At 39.0% G+C, this 12,643-nt stretch overlaps 1 protein-coding gene across 8 annotated transcripts in view; it reads left to right on the forward strand.

Annotated features, from left to right (window-relative positions):
* Nucleotides 1-129: 129 nt before the first annotated feature.
* Nucleotides 130-12,643, forward strand: part of BBS9 (Bardet-Biedl syndrome 9) — a 504,171-nt gene continuing 491,657 nt past the window's right edge. For 2 of the 8 annotated variants that reach the window (XM_023544301.2, XM_064290127.1), the window contains exon 1: nt 136-786. The gene's annotated coding sequence lies outside the window, so the exon portion shown is untranslated. Of the gene's footprint in view, nt 787-2,639; nt 2,750-12,643 lie in introns of all 8 variants that reach the window. The other 6 variants (XM_023544300.2, XM_003406966.4, XM_003406963.4 and 3 more) reach the window with 6 other exon arrangements.

The following is a 12,643-nucleotide window of genomic DNA, read 5'->3' on the forward strand; positions in this document are numbered from 1 at the left end:
AAAGCCCAGCCCGCCAGAGCGGGGGGCGGGGCCTTTGTCAGGCGCAGGAGCGGGAGGCGGGCCTTCCCCAGAGCCCGAGTCTGGGGAACTGCATCAGGGACAGAAAAGGGAATTGTATTAACTGTCTCTCTCTGCCAGCGAGAACTACGGAGTGGTTCATTCCAGCCCTGTCCCAGAAGAAATCTGATTGCAACCACGGCCCACTCAGAAAGCGTTCTCCACCTCCCACTCTCTCGTCATTCTGGACTACAACTCCCAGAAGTCGTCGCGGCGCAGCCCTGTGACCTGCGCAGTAGAGTTGGTTGTAAAGTGCTATGACAACAGGGCGAAGATGGCTTGGAGTTAGGTTGGAGTGGGGAGGTGCCCTTTCCGCCGCTGCTGTCCGTTTTCGGCTACAACCCAGTCACCGCCTCCTCCATCATTTCCTCCTCGTTTTGAGCAGCAAGACTTGCTAATGCTTCCGCCTGGCTGGTCTCTTCCAAGGGATTGATGCTGTTTCTCTTGTTTGTCTCCGGGGGTGACAGTCAGGAGAGTGCAGGGGGAAGCTTCTTAGGGGAATCCTTCCAACTCTGTGGAGCTGGTGCTGTTGGCTAGTGGGACTGTCTTTTGGCCCGGGACCTGGAGCAAGTTCCAGCAGGAGGACAACAGGGAGTAGTGAAGCTAAGGGTAGTTTTCCCCTGCACCCCCTGTTCTTGTTTCTTCTGCTCCAGCCCCGGGACCCTGGGGAAATCTGCGGAAAGAGGGTTCGCAGAAAGGTAGGGCAGGTCCCACCTGACCCGGCATCAGGTAAGAAAGAAAATATGTCCGAAATTAAACTTCGGGTGCATGCATGCCCTTTCCGTGTTTTGTTTTGTGGGCAGGACTGATCCTCTGATGCCGTGTAATTGTTTTGTGGATGTAGGGCCATCAGTTTCTGAGGAAGGATGTTTGCATTAAAACAAAAACCAAAAACGAGCGCAATGTGTGTAAAAATCCTGTAAACATCTTCGAGAATTGGGTGACAAGAATTTTTAAGGATTCCATTAGGAATGTCACGTGGTGCATGTCAACAGGTCCTGTGAGCAAATGGTCAAAGCGAATCTCAGCCTATGAGTGAAGTAGGATACATGTAGTACTAATACCCCCTAATTCCTTCTTGAAATAGGATTATTGCTTTTCCTTCTTTCTTTACTTTGCAGACCACAGCAGTTTAGATGAACACAGTAGTAGCACCGTTCTCCGTTAATCAAATACTGTAATTGACTTCAATTTCTTGAAGAAATTCATAGCTTGTTGCTATTTCACTTTAAAAATGAAACCACCTCTCACAAGTACACATACGTTACATGTACGCATACATACATAGTTAGAAAGATGCTGGGGGGGAAAGTATGGGTCTGAACTAAAGTTGGCTTGCATTCAGAGAGGGTAAGATTTTCTAACTTGTTAGCAAATTGTAAAAAGAATAATTGCTGAGATTTTTCTTTTGGTGAATAGACAACCATTGTTTTTAAGAATTAAAAAAAGATACTTTTTTAAATTTTGCAAAATTTACAAATTATTTGTGAGGCTTAAAGAATTTTTCAGTAACTTATGCTTAAATTGTAACTACACACTTATGTTTATGGCACAGCTTGTTGATGGGAACATTCATGGAAGAGAAAATATTCAATAGCATATAGTAATTTTAAAGTTTTTCTTCTTCAATGCATGTATCAAGTCTTATCCCTTAATCCCTTATGATAGTCCAAATCCATTGCTGTTGAGTTGATTCCAGCTCATAGTGATTCTGACTCAGAGTGGAACTTAATAGAGTTTCCAAGGAGTGGATGGTGGATTTGAACTGCTGACTTTTGGTTAGCAGCCAGAGCTCTTAACCACTGCACTACCAGAGCTCCAATTTTCAGAAAACTGTTGCAACACATGAAGTTATTATAAAACATCTTTGCTCATTAACAACATTTCCTTTAAAGATTGCTAACAGTTTTTTTTTTTTAAATAATATTGTGTTTTCGGTGAAGGTTTATATAACATTTTTGGTTTCCATTCAACAATTTCTACACAAATTGTTCAGTGATGTTGGTTACACTTTTTACAATGCTTGAGCATTTGCATTATTTTTGTTCTGGTTGTTCCATTTCCATTAACCTAGTTTCCCTCCCCCCTTCTAGGAGCCCAGGCGGCACAGTGATTAAGCGCTCGGCTGCTAACCGAAAGGTTAGTGGTATAAAACCACTAGTTGTTCCATAGGAGGAAAATGTGGCAATCTGCTTCTGTAAAGATTACAGCCTTCGAAACCCTATAGAACAGTTCTCTTTTGACCTGTAGGGTCACTATGAGTTGGTATCAATTCAATAGCAAAGGATTTGGTTTGGTTTTGGTTGCCTCCTTATACTCTCATCTTTGTTTTAAAGTAGCCGTTGACTGTTTGGTCTGCTATAGGTGAATTTTGAAGGAAACAGTACTTATATTCATTATTTTTTGAGCTAATCTGTTATTTAGCTACAAGGTGACCTCAGGAGTTAATTTTGTTTCAAGGTTTGAAGAGTATCTCAGGACAGTAGTCTTAGGGATTTCTCCACTCTCAACCAGTCTAGTAGGCCTTTTTTTTTTTTTAAGAGTTTGAGGTTCTGTTCCACATTTTTCTCCCATTCTATCAGGATCCAGCTATGTGGCACTGATTACAACGGCTGGTAGTGGTAGCTGGGCATCATCCGATTCTTCTGGTTTCAGGGTAGATGAGGCCACCACCTCATTGTTCTGGTTTCAGGTAGGTGAAGCTGTGGTTCGTGTAGACTTTTGTCCTGTAGACTAGTTTTTTCTTTGAGCCTTTGTCTTCCTTCACTTTCTTTTGCTCTGAACTAGTAGAGACCAATAAATGTATCTAAGATGACCTCACACAAGCTTTTAAGATCCCAGACATTACTCACCAAACTAAGATGTAGAATATAACTTCTTAAAGTTATTATGTCATTTGACTTAGACGTCCCACGAGATAATGGTCCTAATCCTTCAAACACAGAAATCCAATCCCACAAGGTGTTTGGTTATGTATAGGAAGTATCCATAACTGTGCTCTCTATGTGCTTTATTATGTAAATGAGTATATGTGCATATAGTCCCATAGATACATATACATATGCGTACACCTATATATATACACCTCTGTGTTCCTTCTAGCAAGGTCCACATGTATAGTTTTCGTTAATGTTGTTGAAAAAGGGAATCAGCAATGAATAAGTCGTTGGACTTGAAAAATTCTGTCATGTGATTTCTGGCATAATTTCTATCACTATGGCCATATTTTCTAACTACCAACCCTTCTTTGTTTCCAGCTTTCACCAGTAATTATCAATTCATTTTGATTCCATGTTTGATCAATTTTAGACTGCAGAAGTTGGTAAATATCTTCAGTTTCTTCCTTCATTGCAAATCTTGAACTTCTTTCATTGCAGATACCTTTTTTTTAACAATATAAATGGTGACCATACAGGTGGTCCCCAGCAGATGGAATACACAAAAATCAAATTGACTGCATCTATGGAAAGAGATGACGAAAAAGCTCCATATCATCAGTCAGAGCAAGGCCAGGGGCCAACTGTGGAACAGACCATCAATTGCTCATATCCAAGTTTAATTTGAAGCTGAAAAAAATTAAAGGAGGGCTACGAGAGCCAAAGTACAACCTTGAGTAAATCCAACCTGAATTTAGAGACCATTTCGAGAAAAGATTTGATACACTGAACACTGATGTTCAAAGACGAAACAAGTTGTGGATGACATCAGGGACATCATACATGAAGAAAGCAAAGGTCGTTAAAAAGACAGGAAAGAAAAGACCAAAATGGATGTCAGAAGAGTCTCTGAAACTTGCTCTTGAACATAGAATAGCTGAAGCAAATGGAAGAAATGATGAAGTAAAATAGTAGAATAGAAGATTTCAAAGGGCAGCTTGAGAAGACAAAGTAAATTATTGTAATGAATTGTGCAAAGACCTGGAGTTAGAAAACCAAAAGAGAAGAACATGCTCAGCATTTCTCAAGCTGAAAGAACTGAGGGAAAAATTCAAGCCTCGATTTGCAATATTGAAGGATTCTATGGGCAAAATATTGACCAAAGCAGGAAGCATCAAAAGAAGATGAAAGGAATACATAGAGTCACTGTACCAAAAAGAATTGGTCGACTTTCAACCAGTTCAGGAGGTAGCAACGGTCAAGAACCAATGGTATTGAAGGAAGAAGTCCAAGCTGCACTGAAGGCATTGGTGAAAAACAAGGCTGCAGGAATTGACGGAATACCAATTGAGATGTTTCAACAAACGATTGTAATGCTGGAAGGGCTCACTTGTGTATGCCAGGAAATTTGGAAGATAGCTACCTAGCCAGCCAACTGGAAGAGATCCATATTTGTGTCCATTCCAAAGAAAGGTGATCCAACAGAATGCAAAAATTATCAAACAATATCGTTAATATCACACAGAAGTAAAATTTTGCTGAAGATAATTCAAAAGCAATTGCAGCAGTACATAGACAAGGAACTATCAGAAATTCAACATTCAGGAGAGAATGTGGAATGAGGATATCATTGCTGATGTTAGATGGATCTTGGCTGAAAGCAGAGAATACCAGAAAGTTGTTTATCTGTGTTTTATTTACTATGCAAAGGCATTTGACTATGTGGATCATAACAAATTAGAGATAACATTGTGAAGAATGGGAATTCCAGAACACTTCATTGTGCTAGGGAGAACCTGAATGTAGACCAAGAGGCAGTCATTCAAACAGAGTAAGGGGATACTGCGTCAGTTAAAATTAGGAAAGGTGTGTATCAGGGTTGTATCCTTTCATCGTACTTATTCAATCTGTATGGTGAGCAAATAATCCGAGAAGCTGGACTTCATGAAGAACTTGGCATCAGGATTGGAGGAAGACTCATTAACAATCTGCGATATGCAGATAACACAACCTTGCTTGTGGAAAGCAAAGAGGATTTGAAGCATGTAGTGATGAAAATCAAAGACTGCAATATGGATTATGCCTCAGTCTAAGAAAAACAAAAATCCTCACAACTGGACCAATAGCAACATCATGAGGAATGGAGAAAATACTGAAGTTGTCAGGGATTTCATTTTACTTGAATCTACAGTCAGCACCCATGGAAGCGGCAGTCAAGAAATCAAATGACATATTGCAGAGGGGAAATCTTTTGGAAGAGACCTCTTTAAAGTGTTAAAAAGCAAAGATGTCACTTTGAGGATTAAGGTGAGCCTGTTCCAAGCCATGGTATTTTCAATTGCCTCATATGCATGCGAAAGCTGGACAATGAATAAGGAAGACTGAAGAATTGATGCCTTTGAATTATGGTGTTGGTGAAGAATATTGAATATACCATAGACTGCCAGAAAAATGAACAAATCTGTCTTGGAAGAAGTACAACCAGAATGCTCCTTAGAAGCAAGGATGGCGAGACTTTGTGTCACATACTTTGGACGTGTTATCAAAAGGGACCGGTCCCTGGAGAAGGGCATCGTGCTCGGTGTAGTAGAGGGTTAGCAAAAGAGAGGAAGACCCTCAGCGAGATGGACTGATGCAGAGGCAGTAATAATAGGCTCAAGCATAGCAAAGATTGTGAGAATGGCGTAGGACCTGGCAGTGTTTTGTTTTGTTGTACATAGGGTCGCTATGACTCAGAAATGACTCAGCGGCACCTAACAATACTCATATATGTCTACATACATACATATATTCCTGCATATACATTTTTGGTTGTTTTTGCTGTAGTTTCAAAATAATATGTGCCATAGCAATTACACACACCTATATTGTACTTTTTAGTGACATCATTTTACCTTCATCAAGCTGTATACACTTCACCCTCATTCTCTGTTACCTTTCCCATCACCAAAAATGATAGATGTCTACTATCTACAGTGTGAACCACTCCACCCGTAACCACTAATAATTTTTTGTTCGTGTCATTTCATAAAAGAACATAAAATAATTTTTTTGTTGATGTATTTAATTCAACATAATGTCCTCCAGGTTTATCCATGTTCCAGAATGTTTTGGGAACTCATTTTTTTTTTTTTAACTGGTGAGTAGAATTCCATTGTATTTATGTACCACATTTTACTTATCTATTCATTTGTTGATGACACTTAGGTTGTTTTCAACTTTTTGCTATTTTGAATAGTGCTGTGATGAACATAGGTGTGCGTATGTCTGTTCATGTCACTTTTATTGGATCTTTAGGGTATACACCTAGGAGAGGCATCGCAGGGTCATTTGGCATCTCTACTTGTAGTTTTTGGGGGAACCACTAGACTGTTTTCCACAGTGTCTGTACCATTTTGCATTCCCATCGGCAGTGGATGAGGGTTCCAGTTTCTCCACATCTCCTCGACACTTGTTATTTTCTGTTTTGTTTTTTTTTTTCTTTTAATCTTGGTGATCCTAGTGGAAGTGAAATGGTATCTCATTGTGGTTGTGATTTATATTTCTCTGATGGGTAATGATGTTAAACATCTTTTCATGTGTTTGATGACCATTATAATATCCTCTTTGGTAAAGTGTCTGTTCATGTCCTTTGTCCAGTTTTTGATTGGGTTGTCTTTTGTTGTTAAGTTGGAGAGTTTTTCTATGTATTTTAGGTATTAGACCCTTATCATTTTTATTGTTCCCAATTTTTTTTTCCTAGTCTCTAGGTTGTGTTTTTACTTTCTTGATAAAGTCTTTTGATAAACATAAGTATTTAACTTTCCTGAGGTCCCAGTTATCTATTTTGCTTTCTGTTGCTCGTGCATTTGTTGTTGTGTTTGATAATCTATCATTTAAAAAATTTAGATCCCAAAGCTTTGCTCCTATATTTTCTTTCTTTGTGGTCCTAGATATAACATTTACTTCCTTGATCCATTTTGAATTACTTTTTGTGTATGAGGTTTGGATCTTGTTTCATTTTTCTGCATGCGGAAATCCAGTTTTGCCAGCACCATTTGCTGAAGAGACTGTTTCTTCCCCATTGAATGGATTTGGCACCCTTGTCGAAAATCAGTTAATCATAGATGTCTGGATTTATTTCTGGATTTTCTATTACTACCAGTTTTTGAAGGTCTTGTTTAAATCTTCAGTCCAGAGGGTGAGGTTGACATTTGTAATTCTGGTTTGCTCAGAACACACCATTACCACTGGTGCTGCTACTACTATTATTCCTACTAGGTTTCTACTGACATTTATTGAGTGCTTGCTATGGGTTGGGCATTAGGCTAAGCAGTTACATGTGTTAGACCATTTTATCCTCCTTTTTTTTTATCCTGGAGAAAAATGAGAAAAGTAGAGTGTGAGGGACTTGTCTAAGATCATATAGCTGGAGTTCAGAAAGTGAACCTAGGTCTGTCTAACTCCATGCTTTTGGCTTTTGTGTTTTTTTAATGAAAAATCCAACAATGAACCCTTTTAATGTTGCCCCCTGTCCTAGTTATCTAGTGCTGCTATACCACAAGTGGATGGCTTTAACAAAGAGGAGTTCATTCTCTCACAGTCTAGGAGGCTAGACGTCCAAATTCAGGGTGCCAGCCCCAGGGGAAGACTTTCTCTCTCTGTCAACCCTGGGAGAAAGTCCTTGTCATCAATCTTCCCTGGTTGAGGAGCTTCTTAGCGCAGGGACCCAGGATTCAAAGGACATGCTATTCTCTTTTGTTTCTTGGTGGTATGAGATCCCTGTGTCTCTCTGCTCGCTTCTCTCCTTTATATCTTAAGAAATTGGCTTAAAACACAACCTAATCTTGTAGTTTGAGTCCTGCTTCATTAACATAATTGTCCCTAATCCCACCTCATTAACATCATAGAGGTAGGATTTATAACACATAGGAAAAATCACATCAGATGACTAAACGGTGGACAGTCACATAATGCTGGGAATCATATACTAGCCAAGTTGACACACATGTTTTTGGGCGACACAATTCAATCCATAACACCCCCCAAAACTACATTATTCTGATTCTGCATGCGTATGTCTTCTCTCAGGACTGGAAGCCCTGACTCCTCCTTTCCTAAATTTTAGGCACTATTAGCATAACCTGGACAAAGCAAAGGTCCAAATTTCAACAATGATAGCTGCAGGATTTTATCCTCATAATTCCAGAATCTGCTTTTGAACCCACATATTCCTCCTACTGAATTTTTTTGGATTATCACTGCCACAAACAGCCTTCTACGTATCCTTCTATGTCGTAGGACTAGGCTAATGAGGTGTTAAAAACAACCACTTCTTAATTGAAACCTAAATCTGAGTAAGCTTAGAGTGGAAAATAATATGTATAACTATTAAAAACAAAAAAGAAAATATCAAGTGTGGCAAAGAATTTCTGAAGCTTAGAGGATAAAGAGATTATGTTTCATTCATTATTCTAATAAGGCTTTAGAAGTGGATGTTTTGTGTCTGTTGATAGGAATGCCCCTGTAAAAGCTGCATGTTGTTTTCTAATCATCCTCTAAAAAAGTTAATTAAATCTGTGGAGTACTTTCCTACAGTATGAACACTGCTGTTATTAGAATTAATATTAGCAGTTATAGCTTTTATGGTCTATGTGGGATGGCTGCATAGTCTATTGTTTAGGCTTTTGGAGTAGATGGCCTGGGTTTGGGTGCCACATCTGCACTTACTGGTTGTGACCACGTGGGCAGATCTTAACTTCCCTGTATTCAGATATACCTGAATAATAGTACTTATGATTTACTTCATAGGATCTATTGTGAAGATTAAAATAGAATACTTCCAAAGAGCTTAGAATACTGCCTGGGACTTAGTAAGTGATTAATAAATGGTAGCAGTGAAGGGAGATGATAGCCATTGAAAACATGTTTTTTTTGGTGTGTGTGTGATTTTTTTTCCCTTACAAAAGAAAACTACTGAGGAAACCAGGAATCAAAATTGAATCACTAGGGGTAAAATGCAAACCCTAGCATATAAAAAAAACAAACCTCTTGCTGTGGAGTTGAGTTCAACTCATAGTGACCCTATAGGACAGAATAGAACTGCCTCATAGGGCTTCCAAGGAGCAGCTGGTAGATTTGAACTACTGACCTTTTGGTTAGTAGCCGATCTCATATAAAAACCAAACCCAGTGCTGTCGAGTCGATTCCGACTCATAGCGACCATATAGGTCAGAGTAGAACTGCCCCACAGAGTTTCCAAGGAGCGCCTGGTGGATTTGAACTACTGACCCCTTGGTTAGCAGCCGTAGTGCTTAACCACTATGCCAGCAGGGTTTCTGATCTCATATAGTAGGTACTCAATAAATATTTTTTGAGTGAATAAATAAGGTATACTAGTACATTTTGGCACAGTGCCGTAGATTGGATGTGTATGGCTGAACTTAGGTAGGCATCATATTCTCCCATTATAATTTGTTACTGGGTTTCTTGTATCTGAATGAAATGAAACCAGTTGAACAGTACATCGGAAGAGTAAATTGGTAACCTGATGGTCTTTGGATACACATGCCGTCAATAGGCATGTTGACTAAAATTTTTTATCTACTTGCCTGCTTTTTCTAATGTCTAATTTCAGCTCATTTCTGCTTTGTCTTATTTACTTTTTCTGGCCATTTCATTATTTATGATTTTTTTGTCTCTACCTGGGTAATATCTTGGAGAACCTTTGAACTGGGAGCTTAGTGGCTGTCAGATTCTCAAACTTTGGTTGGAATGGGTTTAGTGATTCTGTTCCAATTTGAAGCTGTACTATAATAGACCAGGTGATTTGAAACAGGTCCGGGGAAAACATGAGAATATCTAGGTTGATTCTGGGTCAGCAGAGGATTTGGAGTGGTCCACTAGTGTGGCACATTACAATTTCCTATGTATCTGGAGTACATAAATGAGAATATATGGCATTTATTAAATAATGTTACTTCCTACTCAAACAAATCCAATAAGAGTACAATAAAAGGGTTTATTACATTTCTTTAAGACTTGATGCCAGATATTAAAGTTTAGTCATCTGCCGATTTGTATGGTTATATAGTGCCATTAGTAATAATGAATGATGCAGATGTTTTCAGAAACCATCCCATATATGTTACAGTTCATCATACATTTATTTACAATGTGTTTTTCCTTCATTTCCATCAGGACCCTGCCTTTATCTAATTTCTTTTTTCTTAGCATAAAGACAGGATCATAGATGGAGGCTTTTCTCTTTCCTCCCTCGCTCCCTTTGTCCATCTCTTTCTCTCTCTCTTTTTTTAAGCTTTTCATTTTGAATTAATTTTAGACTCCCATAGAAGTTGCAAAAATAGTACAGAGAGCTGTACTGTTCACCCAGCTTCCTGCAGTGATAGCATTTTCAGAACCCACCCAGTACAATTATTAACACCATTAAATTGACATTAGTATAATACCATAACTAAACTACAGATGTTGTTTGGATTTCACCAGATTCTAACATTACATATACCCTTTTTTTTTGTATATAGTTCTGAGAAATTAAGTTTAGTCATGTGAAACTACCACCAGAGTTAGGATACAGAACCGTTCTATAATTCCAAAGAAACTTCCTTGTACTGCCCTTTTACTGCCCGACTTTCCCCAGCCCTAACCCCTGGCAATCTCTGTTCTCTCTCCATTAGTAGAATTTTATCATTTTGAGAAAGTTTTAATAATGAGATTCTATAATATATGATGTTTTGGGATTGGATTTTTTGTTTTTACTCAGTATAATGCCCTTGAGATTCATCCAAGTTGTATCAGTACTTAATTATTTTTTATTGTTGAGTTGTATTCCATGGTATGAGTATACAACAGGTTGTTTAACCACTTGCACATTGAAGGACATGGGGTTTTTCCTGAATGTAGGTTTTATCAAAAGTCATAAAAAGAAATAAAAACTATGGCAACAACTAACTTTTACTGGGTGCTTATTAAGTCCCAGGTTTTGTACTAAGTGCTTCTACTGCATTCTTCTTTAATCCCTACAAGACCACTCTTATCTCTCTTTTACGGATGAGAAAGCTGTGGTATAGGGAGGGCTAGTAACTTTTAGTAATTTGCTGCTGGTTGTGTGGTTAGTATGTGGTGTGGAGCAGGGATTCAAACCACTGGTTCCAGAGCCTGCACTTTTCTTTTTTCTTTTTGGTGAAGATATACATAGCAAAATACACATGAATTCAACAATTTCTACGTGTACAATTCAATGCCATTGGTTACATTCTTCAAGTTGTGCCACCATTTTCCATATCCTTTTCTGACTTGTTTCGAATCATCAGAACAAACTCACTGCCTCCTAAACATCTCACCCAACTGTTTGAGTTGCTGTTGTCTATTTGATCTCATATAAATAATTCTTTAAAATAACACAATGCTCAAAGCAGACATTCTTTTCTAATTAAGCTAAACTACTGTTTGGTTTGAAGATGACTTTAGGGCATAGTTTCGGTTTAAGCTTTAAAGATTTCCTCAGAGCAGAGTTTCGGAAGTCATCCAGCCTCAGTGCAGAGCCTGAACTTTTCACACCATATTATTCTCGGCTAATTTCTTGGCCAACTTCGTATGAAAGCAGGAGGCCTGGGTGTTTATGCCTAGCTCATGTTGAAGGTCTCATGTTGAGAAACAGGTGGACCTACATTAAAAAAGAAAAATCTTCTACTGACCATTTAAGTCAGTGTAGCATGAAGGAAAACCTCATTTATGTAAGATAAATGAGCTCTTTTAAGATCTCAGGCATGTGACGTTTGTATTGTGATTTCAGAGGTCCAGCGTGCTTTGACATGCACCATGTAGGTTACTCAGTGGAAGATACCAAACCCATTGCTGTTGAATTGATCGATTCCGACTCACAGTGACCCTATAGGATAGGGCAGAACTGCCTCATGGAGTTCCAAGGCTGTAATCTTTACAGAAGCAGACTGCCACATCTTTCTTCCACAGAGCAGCTGGTGGATTCCAACTGCCGACCTTTCCAGTTAGCAGCTGAGCACTTAACCACTGTGCCACCAGGGCTCCTTCAGTGGAAGATAAGGCTGGCATATCCTCATTCTAGACGAGGAATCAAAGCGCAGAAAGGTTATGTGGGCTGCCTAAGGACACATAGGTAGTTAGTGGCTTAAATGGACCTGTAATCCAGTTCTTCTGGTTCTTTATAGTATGACTGCCTCTCCTCCATCTTGCCTTTCCACAGCTGAGAACAGGGAGAGGCAATGAATGGTTGGGATGTGCCATTTTGGGCACTAGCCATTTGACACGTTTCATTTCATTTGCTCTTCATGGCAACTCTTGAAACAGGAGATACTGTATTCTTTCCAAAGACAAAACTGAAGGGAAGTGAGGTGGTTTGCTAAGGATGTATGTGCTAAATATTACTGGTAGAATTTGAATCTTGACCCTTTAAAGAAAATACATACACATACAGAAAAACCTGTTGCTGTTGAGTTGATTCTGACTCATGGTGACCCTATAGGACAGAGTAGAACTGCTCCATAGGGTTTCCAAGGAGCAGCTGATGGATTCAAACTGCTGACCTTTTGGTTAGCAGCTGTAGCTCTTAATTACTGTGCCACCAGGGCTCCAACATATATACAACATAAAAAAACAAAACAAAAAACCTCTAACCATAGAGTTGATTCCGACTCATAGTGACCCTATAGAACTGCCCCATATGGTTTCCA

This window comes from Loxodonta africana, chromosome 8, assembly GCF_030014295.1.
Source record: "Loxodonta africana isolate mLoxAfr1 chromosome 8, mLoxAfr1.hap2, whole genome shotgun sequence".
Classification (NCBI taxonomy): domain Eukaryota; kingdom Metazoa; phylum Chordata; class Mammalia; order Proboscidea; family Elephantidae; genus Loxodonta; species Loxodonta africana.